The sequence below is a fragment of the Brassica rapa genome, chromosome A09 (genome assembly GCF_000309985.2).
Source record: "Brassica rapa cultivar Chiifu-401-42 chromosome A09, CAAS_Brap_v3.01, whole genome shotgun sequence".
In the NCBI taxonomy this organism is placed as follows: domain Eukaryota; kingdom Viridiplantae; phylum Streptophyta; class Magnoliopsida; order Brassicales; family Brassicaceae; genus Brassica; species Brassica rapa.
In genome coordinates, this window is record NC_024803.2 from 14,364,242 (window position 1) to 14,373,420 (window position 9,179).

The 9,179-nt window shown below is 36.4% G+C and overlaps 1 pseudogene; it reads left to right on the forward strand.

Moving 5' to 3' along the window:
• Positions 1–5,144: 5,144 nt before the first annotated feature.
• On the forward strand, positions 5,145–6,356 carry LOC103849875 (annotated as a pseudogene).
• The last annotated feature ends 2,823 nt before the right edge of the window (positions 6,357–9,179 follow it).

Below are 9,179 nucleotides of genomic sequence, written 5' to 3' on the forward strand. Positions count from 1 at the left end.
GACGAGGCAGACGAGGATCAATGACAACGGCGGAATCAGATGGACCTCAGGTAAGCCAATCTCCAATGTTTTAAATTTTTCATGCGTACACCTCTCTGAGCATTGACGATTCCCTTCTCCGCTGTTTCCAGAAGAAGAAATCTCTTCAACTTCAATGGGCACTGCATTACGCGGTCGCAATTTTCTCACGTGTACGGGAGTGGGACAAGCTCCCTCCTCCTGCGCAGCGTCTGGAACCTTTAACTTGGGGGAAAACAACTCGTCACCACCTGGAAAATCCTCAGGTTTGAATGTTTCCCCACAAAGCAACTTCTGCACCAAAGAAGTTACTTGTCTATCTTCATTCTGGTCCAGCAACATCAGCCGTTCCTCATCAGGAATTACGGTGAAGTGGACAGAGAGCTGTAGACAGGCAAAAAGCAATGGAAGACACGTTAACACCAAAAGCCGTAACCGTTTTACTTCACTGTATTTAAAACAAAGGGAAAACAAACCTACGTCTGGGTCTTCCTCGACAGCGACTATGTCGTTGACTGTGAGAATAGTCGACGGCAAAGAGCAAGCTCCGGGGGAATCAATGAAAGTGGTGGTGTTCCCTGCGTCGGGAATTTTCTCCAATAGCAGAGGCACATCATCAAATAAGAACAACTGCAGAGCAAGTGGAAACCCATAGCAAACTGTTGTCTTTTGCGATAGCCGATCACGCATCACTTGCAGTGGGTTCTCACGTGGTGCGACAACAAGGGGAGGCAGGAAACGCGGCACGGTCGTCAAGAACGACTCTCGACCCCACGGATACGCCAAAAAGCTCTCAACGTCTGACAGCATCTCAACGTACATGGGCGTTAGTTTAAGATCTTTGCTACTGGGGCAGAGAACACCATCAACCAACGCTATCAGAGCCAAAATGAGCCGTTTCTCCACAGCTAGATATTTATTTCCCAACATGCGCAGTACACTCAGGACTGTTATCTTACCGACAGCCGTATCAAAGAGCTTGTTCCACATCGTCGGAGGAACATATTCAGATGCTTCCGAATCCTGAACATCGAAAGCTCCGCAGTTCAAACCTGTAACGTCTCGGAATTCATCCAGCGAGAAACGGAGTGGATCGGGCCCGAAGGTGAACCAGAACTCGTGTCTGCGAGCCGTAACTAGCTGTCGGCTGAGGAGGCAGCCGATGAGCTTCGTAGAGTTCTGGCAGCGTACAACGGGAAGCTCAAACAGCCTCCGAAACTGGGAAGCCATCAAAGTGTCCATCGCATCTGTCTCCCTTAGAGCAGCAGCAACAGAACCGATGACGTGTGATTTTGAGTAGATGTTTACTCGCAACTTTGTCGGGTACGCACCATATGCGAACAGTCTCCGGGGCAACACAGATGAGGGCACCCCATCAGAGAATTGTCCCCCTGAGGAATCACCACCACCGGGGCCGTCCTCAGATCCAGAATCTACAAATCGAACAAAAATCGATAACTCAAATAAATGGCTTCAAACAGAAAACGGTGTCGACTAATCAAGAGACAATAAAACCATTACTAAAGAATCTCTCCGATGACATGCAAAGACGGAATCCACATGAACGGAGGTGGACGAAACACATACCCGGATAGCGCTGCTGTTTCGCAGGAGGGCACTCCGGGAGCTCCTCGCCAGCCGATCTGGTCCGACGACGAACGGTTGTCTCACTTTGCTTGGACTTCGTCATCACTACAGGCGTCGCCTGGGGTCTAATTATCGCCGGGGAAGATTCTCCAACGGCTGCGACAGGCTAGGGAATACAGGTGGATCTAGGTCGAAAGACGAACAGTCCTCTCAGTCTTTCCCAGTAAAAGAATTTACCAGAAAGTCGTTTACCGCCCAGTGTAGGTAAGACGACGACGTTAATGACCCGGGTTTTTCGGGAACCGGGAAAGTCGACGAAACTCTCACGTGCGAGAGGGGAGTGGCACTTCCGATATTCGGCAGCTGGAGAAAGGATCATTTCGTCTTTTGCTTTCAAGTTGCATTGGGTCACAAATACACGCGACCCATTTGCCGAATAAAAACTTCGTGCGGCCCAAAGCCCGAATTACAAACTTGAAAGTGACCCACTTCGCCAATAAATTCAGTATTTTAGTAAGTTATAATGAAGATACTAGATTTTGACCCGCGCTTAAAAAGCGCGGGTTTATTTTTGAAATTAAATAAATTCTTTTTATATAAGAGATAATGTATAGGTTTGAGTACATTTATCCGAGTGCACTAAACCGTAGCAAACTGGGAAAAAACTCAAAATTAAGCTGGATTTCATAAATAATCGAGCATAGAAAAAATAGAAACCAAAGTAAGGACCAAATGAGTACTTAAAATTTTAAAATATAAATTATATAACCTATTAAACATAACTAAACCATTAAAAATTTATACTATTAATAGAATTATATGTGGTAATGATCACATTTGAATAATCTATCATATATTCATATGGATTTATTGTTAGAGCAATTATATAATAGATTATGAGAAAATAATAAATGAATTCATTTAAATTATGTAAAGTATTTATATAGTTAGAGAAATATAAGTTAAGACCAAATAAATAGTTAAGTCTAATGAAATGGTCCAACAACCTTGTTTAAGTAGATTTTTTAGGAGTGATTCTCTTTTAATAGTATAGATAGATAGTTAGAGAATAAATGAAATATGGTTTTTTAGTAATGGTTCATTTTTTAAAATATCACACATGAATCAAGGTTGTGACTTTTGTTTTAATATATAAGACTAGGTTAAGACCCGCGCCTTGTTTATAACCTTGTTTATGTTCTTGCGCGGGATGAACATTATATATATAAATTATTTTATATATTATATATTTATAACATATTATGAAATAATAAATATATATTGAATAATTAAAAGTCATTATCTACTACTTATATAATTAAATTGGTGCGAACATATAAACAAATTTTATAAATCGAAGAAATATTTTTTTCTATTTGATATGATATATAATTAAATTTAAATGATAGTAACATATATATGGTATATTTTAATATTAATATTTATTAAATGATGCTTTTTGCTAATATTTTTTTTTATCATTTGTATCTGTTATAGCAAAAAGTCTAAATTAGTGATAACAAAATTTTCACTGTGGAATTAATGGTTTAAGTACTTTATAATATTTTAAAAACTTAAGTTGTCAATATTTTTTCAAATTTTTTATCAAAAAATGTTCAAAGTAAATTTCAAAATTAAGATATTTATGTATTTTTATATGGAATATAGTTTAATATAAAATGATACATATATTTATATATCTTTTATTTTTGATACTTATTAAATGAGACTTTCAAGTTATATTATTTTTTTAATTATTTGTATCATGTCATAACAAAAGTTTTAAATCATAGATCACAAAATTTGAATGTGAAACTTTTAACAGTTTTAGTAATTTATACTCGTTTTTAAAAATTCAAAATATAATATATAAATAATTTTTTAATTTTTATTATATGGTTACTATGATTGTTTAATTTATTTTAATAGCTTAAAATTAAACAAATATAATTATAATACACACTTATTTTTATCAAATCTTTATTATTCAAAATCATTAATTGTCATATATACTTTAGCCACATTAGACAATTCCGTAATCTTATTTAAGAAAATAATGAAGCACATTAATAATGTATTTATTGTGGTTTAATAAAAAGCTTATATATATTTAGATGGACCAACCTATTTCTCTAAAGATTCTAAGAATCATTCTAGTGATGACACATGGTTATAAAAAAAATATTGCAATGCTTCTCAAATAATATATAGGGGATACGCATGAGATAAAACATGATCTGTTTGTATCAACAAAGGGTCATAGTCCACATGAGTCGTGCTCTTTGAAAAGAAAAAAAGAGTCATTCTCTTTGTATTCAGAGGCAACCCCAAGTATAAGATTGGAAACTGATCAATTAGAATTTCATGATTTCTGTCAACTCTTGAAGTTTATGAGACGTTCTTCCAGTAATATAAAAAGCTGCTTTGCTCAAGTTAATAGCTAAACCTATTTTTCAAAATCTTGTATAACCGAAACAATACTATTAAGAAATGCAATTTATCGATCTGTGGAAACTAAATCATCTGCAAATCTCAGTTGCGTGATGTTCAAATCTCTACACTTATGCTGATAAGCAATATTTCCTTCTTGAATTACCTTGTGTGGTGAAAGAGGATATTAATGAAACAAAATTAGAGATAATGAAACTGCTGTCCTATTTGTACTTGTAGAGAATCCTAACTTAATTTTTTTTCTTCATAATTTGAATTTTAGAAACAATAGTCTAGACAAGAATAAACTATTGTGCTTAAATTCATTAATGTCATAATCAAGAATCTTTCGGTATTATATTTTTGTTAATTACAATTATATATTAACATTTTGGTATTTTTATAGAAAATTTATTTTCAAACTAATTCACCCTCAACATGCTTTTGGATTCACCCTTCTTGGTACAGCTGCTCAACTCCTTAGAAACTCATAACGAAATCTATGCAATTTTTAGTGATATTCCCGATCTTTTGTTCTCTGTTATATATTATTTTGTTTGATTATATCCCTCATTCATCTTACTTTGAAGCACACTTCCTGACAAAAAAGCTTTGTTTGCTTTGGACACTATAATTTAGTTACTTTAGATAACAAATTAAATTGTTGATAAAAGAACAGAACCATTTTAAAATTTCAGTTGCAATATATCATATATGGTAGTCGTGATAGTGTGTGGGGTGTTCTAAGGGAATGAGATTGGAACTCACTCTCAAAGACTTATCGAGTACACGGATATGTTATGCTTGCCAAATAAGAAAGTTACTAACCTCAAATTCAGTGGCTTAGAGAGGGGCTCTTGAACAAGACATCTTTCATTCAGTGAGTCTTTTCTCTTCTCCCTTGAAAGAATTATTATAAGAGAACCATTTTATAATCTTATACACGAGATGTTTTGTTTTCCGATTTGTCCCGTAATTTATCATTAATACAAGAGTTGGTAGCCAAACTTTTTATCAACCTTGGCAGAGTTAGGCAAGGAGGAGAGGGTCAGCTGAACCCCATGACTTTTGCAAAATTTTGTTTACATGCTAGAGTTTGTTAATATATAATGAAAGATTTGGTTAACTCATGTTTATAGCAACATATGAAAAGATGTAGATTATTGCACTATTTAGAACTTGAAACATGCTGAATAGTTTCTATTTGTTGTCTAGAGTGTCATCACAATGATCAATCATGCGATTGGAGCAGTAGGAGTCGCAAGCAAAGAGTGCAAAACCGTCATATGTCAATATGTAAAAACGATGTTGAACTCCCTTTTATCTCAGGTTGAAGTTACAACTCATACCAAAACATTCACACTTATTTATAAACAACACAATCTTGAAATCAATACTCTGAATCTTTTTTGAGTTACAGGCGGATCCTAGGAAGGTATGCTCACAGATAGGACTCTGCGGTTTCAATGAGAGGTCAGTGAATTACATAATCCTTGTAGAAAGAACATCTCTGGTTCGTTAGTTAGCAAACTTAAAACTGATTCATGTTTTGCCTGCAGAATGGGGATTAAGTCAGTTCTAGACGATGGAACATCAGATCTTATAAACGAAGCGATGTGCAGCGTTTGTGAAATGGCAACCGTGTGGATGCAGAGTGAATTGAGGTGAGTTTAATCTTGAGAGTCTTGAAGCCATTTTTTGGACATAAAACATGTTAAAATGTAATATCCTTGAAACTTTTCTTTAGCTATGTGACCATATACCAAGTCCGAACCAACAATCAGCAGTGAACTGCGAGAAGGTTTCGTCCATGCCAATAGTCACATTCACCATTGGTGGCAAACCCTTTGATCTCTCACCTCAAGATGTAACTACTCTCATTACTCTCTTTAGATTTCAGCTTACTAATATCATGACAAGGAGTTTAAACTAAAGTCTTTTCCATTTTTTTCACCGAGCAGTATATATTCAAGATTGGGGATGGAGTTCAGGCTCAGTGCACAAGTGGTTTCACTGCCATGGATATCCCTCCACCTCGTGGACCTCTCTGGTAATCTTCATTGGCAAAATCTAATCTACTATAACAAAGAAAAACAACTCAAATGGGTTTACTCTAAAGTTTTGTAATTATGCAAACAATGCAGGATCTTGGGTGGTATATTCATGGGACCATACCACACTGTGTTCGATTATGGGAAAGCAAGAGTTGGATTCGCCAAATCTGCTTAAAGAATATCTCATTTTAAAACCCTTTGTTAATATGATGTTTGTGAATGTGTTTAAATCTTAAATGGTTGTAATAACTTAAAAGCATTGCTATCCTAGAATGGTGTTTCATCTTAAATACATATTCTTAAGGTTTTACCTTTTATATTTACTGTCTAATCTCTGGTTAGCAAAAGACTAATCAAACAGGTGGGATCATGATATGGCTCCCAACCACTCGCCCGAGACAAACAAACAAAAATCAAAACAACATTTACCCAGACCTTACAGTTGATTCTCTCATCAATCCAGCTTCGCGAACTTGAAATTCACACGCAATTCGGGCATTGGTGGATCCCCATGATGTGAAAATAGAAAACATACCACTGAGTAGAACTCAGATGGAACATAGGGATGGATGGCATTTCACTAATAATGGAAAATACTCGGTCAAATCAGGATATCAAGTCGAATGGGTTTACCCGGATAAAGAAACACCACCAGCAGTGTTGGGACCACAATTGACATACTAAAAGCATTCTGCTGGAAAGTATGGTGCCCACCGCATTTTTTATGGGTGTATAGCAGTCAAGAAAAATCTGCGAGCAAGAGGAATACAAGGAGATATATGTTGTGCTAGATGCGGGACTTCAGAAGAATCAATAAACCATGTATTTTTTTAATGTTCTCCAGTGCATCAGGTTTGGGTACTATCAAAAATACCATCAAATCTAGTTATTTTCTCCACTAGTTCTCTCTTCACAAATATGGACCATCTATTTTGGAGAGTTGTTCCGCAAATAGATGATCATCAATTTGCATGGATATTATAGCACATTTGGAAATGAAGGAATAACAAAGTTTTCAGTAATTTGGACATTGATCTCAGGGAAACATTTAGAGTGGCGGAAACAGAATCTACACTTTGGGCTGCGGCACAAGTATTGGCATACATAAGATGGCACAACATGTTGAGGCTACGAACCTACCATCAATTTCAGGGCAATGGTGGTTTACAGATGGATCTTGGAAATATAACGAGTTGTTTTCAGGAGAAGGTTGGTATAACACACTAGAGGTTGATGGTTTGATGGGGACAAGAAACGTAAGGGAGAGTCTCTCAAATCTTCATTCGGAGGTGGAAGCATTAATATGGACAATGAAGTGTATGAGAAATTTACGTCAGTTTCAGGTCACGTTTGCAACAGATTGTTCTCAATTGGCGAAGTTGGTTTTGGAACCATAAGAATGACCAGCTTGTGCAAGTTATTTGGAAGATATTAACATCCTGATAGAAAATTTCTTCAGCTCAGAGATCATTCATGTACTACGAACGCAAAATTCTAGGGCAGACAGTCTAGCACGCGGTGTCGGGAAAAAACCGTCTTTCGTCTCTGTAGAGTTACCAGCTTGGTTCATATAGTCAATATCAGTCTATATTTGTTGATGACAAAAATTTTAAACCTTTTTTTATTTTTAAACTGAAACCTTAACTATATTCATTATTAATAAATAAATTTAAGAAATCAGTCAATATTATTATTTAGTTATATAAAATTAAAAGTTTTATTTGATTAATATTTAATTATTTTGCAAAATAGTAACGGCATGGTCAGCTATATGTGGCCCTGTCAAGAGTCACAACACCCAAAGGTCTCAAGATTTTAGACATGAGCAGTAATGTGGAGGGAAGCAAGACGATAGACAACATTGTCTACAGAGAGGCGTTCAAAGGCCTCCAAAAACAACCGGTACGCTAACTACTTTCTCCACCTAAGCATTTGACAATTTCCTTGTGGTTTCAAGCTTTAACAGAAATAATAAACCTAGGAAGTATGTATAGAAATCAAAGATCGAAATCACTTCAAACACTTTCGTATTGCTTTAGAAAATAACTCAAAACTAAAGCTCAATCACTCACACAATCCGTAAGTTGATTCAACACCTTACACTTCAATATATAAGACTAGATAATCCTAATCCTATTAGTAATCACACTTTCAATATTTCCTATTCTCTTATGGATAATCATAACACTTCAATTTAGGATAGCTTGTGTTTTAAGCTATCTTTCAAGCTTAAACCAACATTCTCCCCCTTAAGCTTGACTTCATCCTCACACACTACTTGCATTCCAATAAGACTCCTCATCTCTTTAAAACGAACTCGGCTTAGGGACTTCGTTAGAATGTCGGCTCTTTGCATACTTCCCGGAACATGCTCCACTTCAATTTGTTCATTCTCGACGCATTCTCGTATGAAATGATACCTTCTATGAATGTGTTTACTTCTACCATGGAATACAGGATTCTTGGTGAGCGAGATTGCGGATTTGTTATCGACTTTTATAGTCACCTTCTTGCTTTCATGCCCCACGACTTCACTCATAAGTTCTTGGAGCCATATTGCCTGTTTCGCAGCTTCCGTAGCAGCCATAAACTCTGCTTCACAAGATGACAAGGCTACAATTTCTAGTTTCTGAGAACACCAGGTTATAGGACTGGTTCCGAGATAGAAAACATGTCCAGTTGTAGCTCTGCCATCATCCTCATCTACGTTGTGCGAACTATCGCTAAACCCTATTAGTTCTTCTTGTTCTGTTGCTTGCGAGAACCTTAAACCAAGAGAAGTCGTTCCGCGCAAGTATCTCAACACTTGCTTTAGAGCTGCACTGTGAGATTGTTTCGGTTCTTGCATGTACCTACTAAGCACACCAACGCTGTAAGAGAGATCGGGTCGTGTGTGCAGAAGATAACGGAGACAGCCAATACTCTTTCTGTATTCTCTTTCATTGATACTCTGTTCTTGAGGCGATTTTGACAGCTTTGTATTCACGTCCATTGGTATGTGTATATGATTGCAATCATTCATTCCGGTTTGCTCAAGAATCTTCTGAGCATATCGTTCTTGTGACAATGTAATTCCTTCATTGGTTTGTC